This window comes from Gallinula chloropus, assembly GCF_964237585.1.
Source record: "Gallinula chloropus genome assembly, chromosome: 1".
Lineage (NCBI taxonomy): Eukaryota > Metazoa > Chordata > Aves > Gruiformes > Rallidae > Gallinula > Gallinula chloropus.
The window spans coordinates 202873398-202885056 of NC_140085.1; positions in this window are offsets into that span (position 1 = coordinate 202873398).

The window sequence follows — 11659 nt, forward strand, 5'->3', positions numbered from 1 at the left end:
AATCACAAGGTTGGAAGAGACCTTTGAAGATCATTGAGTCCAACCATTCCCATCCTATGCTAAACCATATCACTAAGTACCTCATCTATCCTTTTTTTGGACACATCCAGGGATGGTGACTCAACCACCTCCCTGGGCAGCCTGTTCCAGGCCCTGACAACTCTTTCAGGAAAAAAAATTTTTCTACTATCCAATCTAACCCTGCCCTGGCACAGCTTCATGCCATTTCCCCTTGTCCTATCTCCTGTCACCTGGCTGAAGAGACCATCACCCACCTCTCTACAACCTCCCTTCAGGTAGTTGTAGGTGGTGATAGGGTCTCCCCTCAGCCTCCTCTTCTCCAGGCTCCATTTGCTCAGAGGCTTCTGTCAGAGACCTCTGGCTCCATTCTTCTCAAGTGAGGAAAATACAGCACACCTATAAATTATTAAAGTTGATGGCAATTAAAACGAAAACAAAAAATCCTATTCATTTTTGACTTTCTGCTGGAAATCCAGAGTAGGTTCTCTGCTTCTCTCTCTCTTGGCTTCTCCCACCCCAGATGAGCCCAATTAGCTATTCCAAAATAGCTGTGTCAAAATCCACATCAAACATGAAGAAGGGTTTGCTGGGAAAAAAGTGGTGCAAGATAGAGAACAAGAGAAAAAGAATTTGGAGTCATGTTTCCAGAAAGAGGATAACATGCAAATAGGTGAAGTAGGTTGAACACAATCCATTTCATGCTTGGAGTATTAGCCTTAGGGGTGACAGCGGGTATATGTTAAGACTTAAAAGTTTCCGTATTCCGGGATTTAAAACATTTAGATTGAGTTATATTTGAGATATGATTTCTTTTACAGAGCTTCACTTGATGCTACTAGAGAGAATCAATATAATATCTTTCTAAATAAAGGTTAGACAATTTTCTAGGCAACTTTTTAACTCTGCTGCATCAAGTTAGAATAGTATTTTTTTCTGCTACATAAAAATATTACATTCTGCAGTCTCCAGTCTCCCCAAATCAGAATGGGCCTGTGTTTGTTTACCTGTATTGGTTTGTCTGCTTGGGGCTTTTGCTTGGCTGCTTGTTCCTTGGCTATTTTCCTTGGCTGGGAAAAGAAAATAAACAAATACTGGAAAACTGCTGTGTTTAGATGAGAGAGAAGTGATTAATCACAGATCTAGAAGCCATGCATAAAAATTAATAAATTTCCCAAACTCACCAAGGGAAAAGTGAAACGTTGACATGAGGTTTCTTGCAGCCCTTCAATTACAAGAACACAAATCAGAGGCTTTACAAATGTGACTGGTAAAGATCCCGAAGAGTTGCTTTGGATAAATAAGGTAACACTTTTAGACACTGAGGCTTGTAAATGCATATAAAGGTATCCATAATATAGACCAGAGAGTTACAGAATTACTGAGTAAGTTTAGTAGATCATCTTGACCAGCCTCCTGGTCAGAGTAGATCCAACCCTGATAAAGCAGTTAAAGGCTTTATCCTATCAATTTTTTTCAAAATCTCCAAAGATTAAGACTACACAACCTCTGTGAACAACCTGAGCAAGTGTTTGACCATCCCCAGAGGAAAAATACATTTCCTAGTATCTAACCTGGATTTACCTTCTTACGGCTTGCATCCATTGTCCCTTAATTCTCCTTGTGTGATTGGGATCCATAACTGTAAATCTGAAGTGTTTGACAACAGCATTTGCCTTAGCCTTTGAGTGGATTAGCTGAGGTTTTTGTCTCACAGTCGGCTTTACAGGAAACGTTATACAGGAGTGCTCGATGCACCATGAGAATCAAATAAGAAAATTTGGTGTATGTAAGTGTGTATATGTGCATCACACACAAACACATATTATATAGCAATGTATATATGAGTATATATGCAACATGTAAATTTCCACATACATACATGTATGTGCCTAAAATCATAGAATCACAGGCTGTCCTGAGTTGGAAGGGACCCACAGGGATCATCAAGTCCAGCTCCTGGTTCCACACAGGGCCAGACAAGTCAGAGCATGGGGCTGAGGGCATCGTCCAGACACTTCTTGACTTCAGCCAAGCTCGGTGCTGTGACCACTGCCCTGGGGAGCCTGTGCCAGTGCCCGATCCCCATCTCAGTACAGAACCTCTTCCTAACATACAACCTAAACCTCCCCTGTCACAGCTCCATACCGTTCCCTCGGCTTCTATCTCCGGTCACCAAAGAGAGATGAGTGCCTGTCCCTCGCTCCCCCTCGTCAGGAAGCCACAGACCGCGATGAGGTCTCCCCTCAGCCTCCTCTTCTCCAGGCTGAACAGACCAAGGGACTCCAGTCTCTCCGTTCAGGTGTCGCCCCCAACCCGCTCCCCCCGCCGCCGAAGCGGTGTGACGCACGGGCGCTCTGCCGGTGCTGCTCGGCGGCCTAGGCGGCAGGCTCTGCGGGCGCGGGCCAGCCAGGCCGCCGCCGGCTCCCTGAACAAGAGCGGGGAGTTACTGCCCCGGCGTGGTGGGTCGCGCTCCTGCAGGAGCCCGCCAGGCCCCTGCGCTCGCACTCCTTCGGCTTTTGCTCCCTTTTGTCCCTAAAGCTTGGGCACAAAGAGAGTTTTGGCTTACTTTGTACTTGCAGTTTGCTTGAACACCAAATTATAGGTCTGCTTTTTAAATAGACAGCCCCAGCAGTTCTGTACTTTGCTTTTGAAGCCATATCCCCCCCCCCCCCCCCCCCAGATAAATAAATATATATATATCAAATGAGTGCAAACAGTCCAGACCAGATTGTTCAGAACATCTATTGGAAGCAGTGTCTCTGCAGTTCTGGTCTCCCTGGTTCAAGAAGGACAGGGAGCTACTGGAGAAGACACAGAAAAGGGCTATGAAGATGATGTGGGGACTAGAACATCTCTCTTAAAAAGAGGGGCTGAGGGGCTCGGGACTTTTGAGCCTAAAGAAGACGAGACTTGGGGCGCGTGGGGTGTGGAAATCCTACCAATGCTTATAAATACTTGAGGGGTGGGTGTCAGGAGGATGGGGTCAGTCTTTTTTCAGTGATGCCCAGTGATAGGACAAGACGCAAAGGACATAAGGAAGTTCTACCTAAACATGAGGAGGAACTTCCTTACTGTGAGGATGGCAGAGCCCTGGGACAGGCTGCCCAGAGAGGCTGTGGAGTCTCCTTCCCTGTAGATATTCAAAATCCACCTGGATGCAATCCTGTGCAACTTACTGTAGGTAATCCTGCTCTAGCATGGGGGTTGGACTAGGTATCTCCAGTGGTCCCTTCCAACCCATATCATTCTCTGAGTCTGTGCTTGTGGTTTCCTGTGGTGTGATCAGTCAGACACCTTGTGCCTGAGTGACCTCACAGAGGCACTAACTCTGGTCACACAGCAGTGCTGCATTTTTTTTTACTCCGAAGTAGAAAGGTGGTGCCAGAGGCCCGTATCACCCAAAGCACATGCACAGATGTGCATGAGTGCATCATCGCTGCCTTTGGATGTTATTCTTGTACCTGCATAACTGTAAGGCCTTATTGTACCTGATTTTTAGGGGGTTGTGCCCATTTACCTGTCCTGAATGAGCCATATGGGGTCAGATGGCAGCACTGTGGGCATTACAACATTGACCTCACGGCAAGGAAACATTGCATTACTTCATCAGGTCCATACACATTTTTAGGTAGGAATACACTTGAGCCTACTTTGAAGGTACATGTGGCCTCAGTCTCCATGCTTGGCTTTTTCTTGACACCATCAGCCAAATAATCCAAGCAGGAGGTAGGTTTTGGCTTGCATTAAGGCTTGTGTTCATGCCTGGCAGGCAGATGACATGCAGAGTCACAGGAAAATAGAGCTCGTGATTGTAGGAATAGACAGCAAGCCACCAGAGCCACCACAGCATCGGAGGCTGATGAATTTTTATTTACAGTGATGCCCAGGCAGGACATTCATTGAATTCACTGCAGCTACAGCCTGAGGGTGCAGGTAAAATATGAACCAGGCTCGAAGGTTTGAATTTTGTAGAGGTGCAACCTGCTGAAGGGGATGTATCTGTATTGCAGTTGTTTTTACAGCTGATTGTAGTGCTAAGGATAACTTCTCCCAGCAGAAACTGGACTTTTATGGGCCTGTTTGTAAAGCTCAAATCCTTTTATGCTGTAAACAAGAAATGAGGGCAGTGTTTCTGATTTCCAGAACTAAGTTTGCTCAGAGAAGTGTTTTTCTGTTTGTTCACCCCATCCCTTTTAATAGCAAGATTTCTGGAAAGCTGATGCACTTAAGCAATTAGCCATGACCTTGATAAATGTACTGTACAAAGATAAGTAGGTTATATTGTAAACATTACTGAATCAATACATCTATTTCCTAACTGTACTTGTTAATTCAAACCTCTGGCCATGATATAATGAGTTTATGTTGGCAGGGCCAAGGCACTGTTGTGGGGAATTACTGTTTTCAAGCTCATTGTTGATTAGGAAAAGAGTAGATGAAGGATCACGGAAATACCGTTGGGAAATGAAATAGTTAAAATATTTGCTTTATCGGAAAGAGAATGACACCTCATGTATTTACATACCCAGTCAAGATATTTGCATGGATGGATTTAGCAGATAATAGAGATTAGCGGTACTCAGGTGGACAGTGTGAGCCTAACAAAAGGGAACATCATCTTCCTAAACTGGAGAGAAGGTGGTATGCTTCTAGGCTACATCAAATCCTTTCTTTGATCCAGACAGTAATTCATTTGTTTTGGTTAGCACCACAAAAATGTGTTGTTGCAACTCAGCTAAGCTGCTAACGAACTGTCAATGGTTTCTTTGCCTGTTGTCCACATGTGGGCACCCACTACTGATGGGTTTTGGCAAAGAAGGAATTACCCGTTTTAACTTTCCTGAGCGGTCTGATGGGCCATACACCTCAGAAGTTGTAGAAGCTGTCCTTCAGGCAGTCACTACGGCTTCAGTTGTACTGGAACTATCTTTCGGTTTTGCTTTGCAATTTTTGGGACTAGAAATTTACAGTTGTTTCTGAACTTTGCCATTAGATATTCCAGGATGGTTCTTGCTGGGCTCTGGGAGCCTACCCACAGCCCTGCATTGTAACTCAGCCCTTGCTGTCATAGTTTCCTCTCACCTACCAAGTCACCTGCACTGAGAAACACCTGATATTTCATGTGAACACTAGTTCCTCCAGGTTGTTTTCACCTTTGCTATTAGATTGAATTTACTTTAGACACACAACTCTGGGTTTGTATCACACCGAACAGCATTATATAGGTAATTTTCAGTCCCACTATAATGTTAATTTAAACTGTTGGGGTACAGAAGAAGGCAAATTCACTCTGTGTCTAATGTCACTGAAGTCCCTGGGATGGATTAATTTGGCTTCGGGTCTGCAAAGTCTGGAGTAATGGCTCTCCTACAACATGCCCTGTGAATCCAAACATAATTTACCTGCCAGAAAGTCCAGGCTGTCTTTGCTATAGACCTGTTAAAGAAGATGGATATCTACCACCATCTGTCTTCTTCTGGCATGTATCCTGTGGTCTGCGGGTTCGCAGAGAGCTTTACCTACCATTCCACAAACTGATGTTATTTACTGTGCATGGAGGAAGCTTGGGATGACAAACTGCTGGCCAGCAGCTGCTGACTGTGCTGTGACAACACTGTAAAATTTATAGACATTGAAAATGATGACTTGAAAGACATTTATTTCAATCAGGAGTACTTCCTGCGTAAAACAAGTATGTAAACCAATAAACCTAGAAATAAATATGTAAGGTTAATGCTTTTTTTCAAGAGAAGTGTTAGGATAAGTTTAGCAGAGGCAGTTTACTGGAGAGGCATGCGCCAGAGGTGCAGTAACCAAGACTGCTTAGAAAATTTTCAAGTCTTCTGTTTGATGAACTAAGGGACAACCTGGGATTATTTTTTCCAGAGCTACTGTAATACAATGACTGCAGTCCTGTGGCTTGGGAACTGTTCTCTGTATAAAATAAAATAAATACATGTATTTGAAGTAATTTCAAGCAAGCCAGACATGGATAAGTGTCTAGGCTCCTATTCTGCTCTGGGGGCAACTCATGAGGATCATGACATACTGTTATCCTGTGAGACTCAGGACAGGGAGGTGGGGATACCTCACTGGGATCAACACACATCCTATCCCCAGTCCAATCTTCTTCAGATTAAGTTTGGGACGGTGACTAGAAAATTTACCTGCATGAAACATCTTGGTGATTGCTTAATGCAGCAATTGAATAATGTGAGGTTGATTGATCAGCTAGATCAACTGCAACTGATGGATTTTATAGTGTAAAGCCAACTGTAATGGGGGATTAATTTCTAAGACACATAAATATACAGGTGGCTAAGTCTTACTAAAGTACATTGTTTGAAGCTGTGAAACCATCAGGGCAAAACAGCACTCAGTGCATTTTCATGTGCAATTCCTTGGTAGGTCACTACTTCCATGCAGACCTCACTGGTGACCTGGTAAGAAATTCCCATTTTCTCACAATACTGAATAATAGAATGTGTGAGGTTGGAAGGGACCTTTAAAGGCCATCTAGTCAAACTCCCTTGCAGTGAGCAGGGACATCTTCACTAGATCAGGTTGCTCAGAGCCCCATCAAGCCTGACCTTGAATATCTCCAGGGATGGGGCCTCCAACACCTCTCTGGGCAACCTGTTCCAGTGATCCACCACCCTCATATTGACGAAATTTTTCCTAATAGCCAACCTAAATCTCCCCTTTTCAAGTTTTAAACCATATCCCCTCATCTTATTGCTACATGCCCTCATGAACAGCTCTTCTCCAGCTTTCTTATAGGCACCTTTCAGGTATTGGAAGGTCGCTATAAGGTCCCCCTGGAGCCTTCACTTCTCCAAGCTGAACAAGCCCAACTCTCTCAGCCTGTCCTCATAGGAGAGGTGCTACAGCCCTTTGGTAATTTTTGTGGTCCTCCTCTGGATGTGCTCCAACAGGTCCATATCCTTATGTTGAGGGCTCCAAAGCTGGACACCTCCAGGTGAGGTCTCCCCAGAGCAGAGCAGAGGGGCAGAATCACCTCTCTCGATCTGCTGGCCACACTTCTTTTGATGCAGCCCAGGATGCAGTTGGCCTTCTGGGCTGCAGATACACATTGGTCGCTCCTGCCCAGATTCTCATCCATGAGTATTCCCAAGTCTTTTTCCTCAGGGCTGCTTTCAAGCTCGTCTTCTCCTAACCTGTATGGATAATGGGGACAGTCCTGAGCCAGGTGTAGGACCCCACAAATGGCTTTGTTGAACCTCATGATGTTCACCTGGACCCACTTCTCCAGCCTGTCCAGGTCCCTCTGGATGGCATCCCATCCCTCCAGCACATCAACTTCAGCACTCAGCTTGGCGTCATCAGCAGATTTGCAGAGGGTTGTTGTGGTTTTGCCCCAGCTGAGAGCCGAGCACCACGCAGTCACAGGTGCTTGTTCTTTAAAAGGGAGTGTGTGGGGGGGGGGGGGGGAGGGGGAAGTTGAGGGGTGGAGGGGAGAGGGAAGGGAAAGGGAAAAAAACCCAAAATCAAGGTTTGCAGGTTGGGATAAGGATAGTTTGCTAGAAAGAAAGATAGATCTAACAATGATAACAGGACTTTATAGCACAATATACAAAACTGGTAATGCACAATGCAGTTTCTCACAGAACCACACAACTCAGGCTGTACAGCTCAGAGCCATCCTGAAAAACCGGACTGTCCCCAAAACCACACGTCCCAGAGCCACCTGCTCCTCCTCCAACAAGTCCCCCTTTATGCTGAGCATGATGTAATTGGCACGGAATACCCCTGTTGGCCAGTTCGGGTCACCTGTCCTGGCTGTGTCCCCTCCCTTCTCATTAGTAGGGAAATATGAACAACTTAAAAGTCTTTGATTGCTCGGCAACAGCTAGAAACATCAGGGTGTTCTCAGCACTGCTCTCATCCTAACTCCATCTGCTATTAGAAAAGAAATTAACTCCATCCTAGCTGAAACCAGGACAAGGGTGCACTCAATCCCACTGTCAATATCATTAATAAAGAGATTAAACTGCCCTGGTCCCAGCACAGACCCTTGAGGAATGTCAAGGGTCACCGTCTTCCATCTGGACTTGGAGCCATTGACCACCACCCTCTGGATGTGACCATCCAGCCAACTCCTTATCCACTGAACAGTCCGTCCATCAAATCTGTATGTCTCCAACAGACAGCTGGAGATAATTGATTGGGCTAAGACTGTGACTCCATTCTCTGCCAAGATTTATCTTTGAACCAGCATTCAGGCAATAGAAAGTCATAGAATCAGAATCATAGAATCACCTGGGTTGGAAGAGACCCTTTAGATCATTGAGTTCAATCACAGCCTACCCTGACTAGTTCACCTCTAGATCATGTCTTTACGCACTTCATCTACACACCTTTTAAATACCTCCAGGGATGGTGACCCCATCACCTCACTGGGCAGCCTGTTCCAATGCCAGACACCCTTTCAGTAAAGAAATTCATCCCAAGTCTGTTGTGTGAAGGTCCTGAAGCAGAAGTTGCTGGTGGTCCGTGCTTGCTTTCACACAGACATTGACAACTAGGGGTGTGTAACGGTGGGTGGGACTTACCTGAGTAGTGGAGAGAAAGAGGTATTTTGAAAGCATGTTTTGCTGGTGTATTTTAGGCATCTAAAACTATCTAAATTTCTCTATGTCTCTTCAGAGACTAGAAGAGAAGCCTAGATGGCTCACTGAATTATTTATGTTGTGGGTATCTAAAACAGAAGACGCAAAATCTCCAGGCACATGGAACGCTCATGTGTGGTTACAACAGAACTATAGCCTCTGTGGGAGCAATTTTCTCTGTATTTCCACCCACTCTGATTCTGCAAAATCTTTCCTGGTCCATCCAGGGCTTGGCTTTAACCTTCTTGATGGTCCTACAGTCAGTGGCCTCCAACAGGGTCAGAGGAAGCCTCTGCTGAAGGGATGTGGCTGTATCAAGCAGTTTAGTTTCCTCAAATAAAGTGCAGAGAAAAGTGTAAGGTCCACTCCAGAGGGAAAACCTGACAGCACTCTTAAATGGTGCTGATGAATTCAAGCATGAGGCCAGTTCCAGGAGGAGGAGGAACATATTCTTTTGAAAAACCAAATCATCATCATAGGAGACATTGTACATGTTAGAGCACAGCCACACAAAGTAGCCTGGAATCTACCAACGTGATTTGATAGCGACCTGATACTGTACCTTATTTTTTGTTCGACAGAAAGACTTGTTCATGACCTGTGTTTTTTTAAACAATTTACTGTGTCAGTGATTTTTCTCCATTCAAAATCGAGTACGTTGTGGACCAGCTGCAGAGCCCCACAAGGAGATGGGAACGGAGTAACCAGGCTACAGACAGGACAGGATCCGTGTGTGCCATAACTGGAATTTTACAAGTGCAGTTCTCAAGAACAATCCCCTGGCAATGCTTTTTGCTGTGAAGACACTAATCTCATTAAATTCTGTGTTTTTTTCTCTACTGAAAAAGATCACACCATTGAAGTTCTGGCACAGTTAATCAAATTCTTTCCTGGAAGCAAGGAAAAGCTCCCTTTGAAAAAAAAATGAAGTTTTCTGCTTTATAATTCCACTAACTACTAATTAAATTACATTTACATCAGTTAGTAGCACTCTCACCTGGCATAAATGAAGAGGCTGAAGAACAGAGAGATGAACTGGCTTGACAAATGTTGTTGGCAAAATAAACTTATTTGTAGAATCCATTCGCTAACTGTAAGTAGGTTTTTCCTGCAATTAAAAGGGTGCTGGACTGGTTGCCATTTTTTTAATGCCCTTTTTTTCAGTCCATGCCAAATATTCCTTGTTGTTTATAAAGCACAATGAAATATCCAAGTGATATAAAAATGTTTATACATAAAGGTGCACAAAAATATTGCTATCAATAGAGGTAATGATTTATCATCTGCTGAACTGTACTTTGCGTACTATGCAACCTGTCTTTTGCAATCTATTACCTTGATTTGAGGCCCATCAATCACAGGAGGGAAGAGTAAACGCCAGTCAGGAAGCTGTGAATCTGTGAGTATGAAAGAGTTTAAAACAAAACCAGATGCTACTGAAATATAGCTGCTTGAACACAGAAAGCACTGGAAGATTGTACCTTGCAGACCTTTCTGCACTGCCACATTGAGGATGCTGATGAGAACAGAAAGAGGAACAGGAGACCTGGGTTTTGCAACAATGGAAACAATGGAAACAAGACAAGAAATGAGCTACTCAGGGTCATAGTATAGGAAAGAGAAGTGTATGGTATGGGATTCCCTGGTCTTCTAGGCACGTGGAGTTTAAGGTACACTCTTCAGCCTCACCTAACGTACTTCTCTTATGAGTTCCTGAAGTATTTTTTCAAACAGAAACTTTTTAATTTATGAGTTCTATTTTCCACAGGCCAAATTAAAATTTAAGCAGGAACATAAGTGCTTGGAAATAAGAAATATTATTCACACCAAGCATTTTCTAATGAATTAAAAAAGCATTAAATATTTACATGAAAAATGAGCAATTTTCAACATAAGGACAATTTCTACTGCTCTGCAAATGAGTACAATTGCACATTATGTGGTTTATAATGTATTAATTATAATGTTCAGTTACAAATTTCAAGCTTGAGGGAAATCTCTGAGGCAAATGCAAGATTCCATTGGACTAAACGCCATTTTGGGAGACTGAAGTCATGAGAACATGTTCTTAGTAAATTACATGGTACAGCTGCTATAGCTGAAGCACTGCCAAGATCAAACTGCATGTTGTAAACTTTAAAGACATAATATTGAAATACATGCTTACCACAATGAACCAAAACATGGGATATGAACTTCTCTTTATGAAAATGGTTCATCAACAAGAATTTAGTTGCCATGTGCACTGGCAGTTCAAAGTTTTTCTCATGTCCAGGTAGATGCAGTCAATGGGTAAATTAATTTATGCTTACCCACAGTTATAATGAAGAAGAATGAAAAAAACCCATAACATTGCCAGAGTAAAGAATAACCACATTCATCCATCATCCCTGGGGATCAGCTGGGTTCTTGTGGCCACAGGTTAGATCCCACCTCTCTCAATGGCTGGCTTCCTGGTTCAAGCACTTCCAAATAGAGGAGCAGTTGTGATGGTTCATGGCTCTTCAGTGTACTGCAGTCCTCATTTCTGCCAAGGTGGGACCTCTCACACCTCACTGTAAACACTGATAACAGCTACAGTGGCTTCTTCAGAGTAATTGGAGAGAAATGGTCACTCCTATTATGTGACTCACCTGGGATACTTGTCCTTAGGATAGTCTTTGACCATTTCTATCCACTGCAGAAATCTTCTTGGCTGGCATCTAAAACCAGATGAACCTGTAAATTTCACTTTAAAAACAGTAAGATTCATTGGCTTGGCTTGGCAGTGCTCCAAAAAAGAGTGAAATACAGATTTTAACCTGGAATATCTGAATCTTCATATGTGAAACCCTGTAGCTCCTACTCAGGGGCTGTTACTGTAAATCTTGAGTACCTTAAGCTTCCATGGCCAGTCAAGTATTACTCTGATATTTGCAGTCTTCCATGATGTAGGTAGACATGGTTTGGTTTCATCCAGAAGAGTGAAAGAAACCCTTGGGCAAAGCTTTGTTGATCTGGGTTTTTTT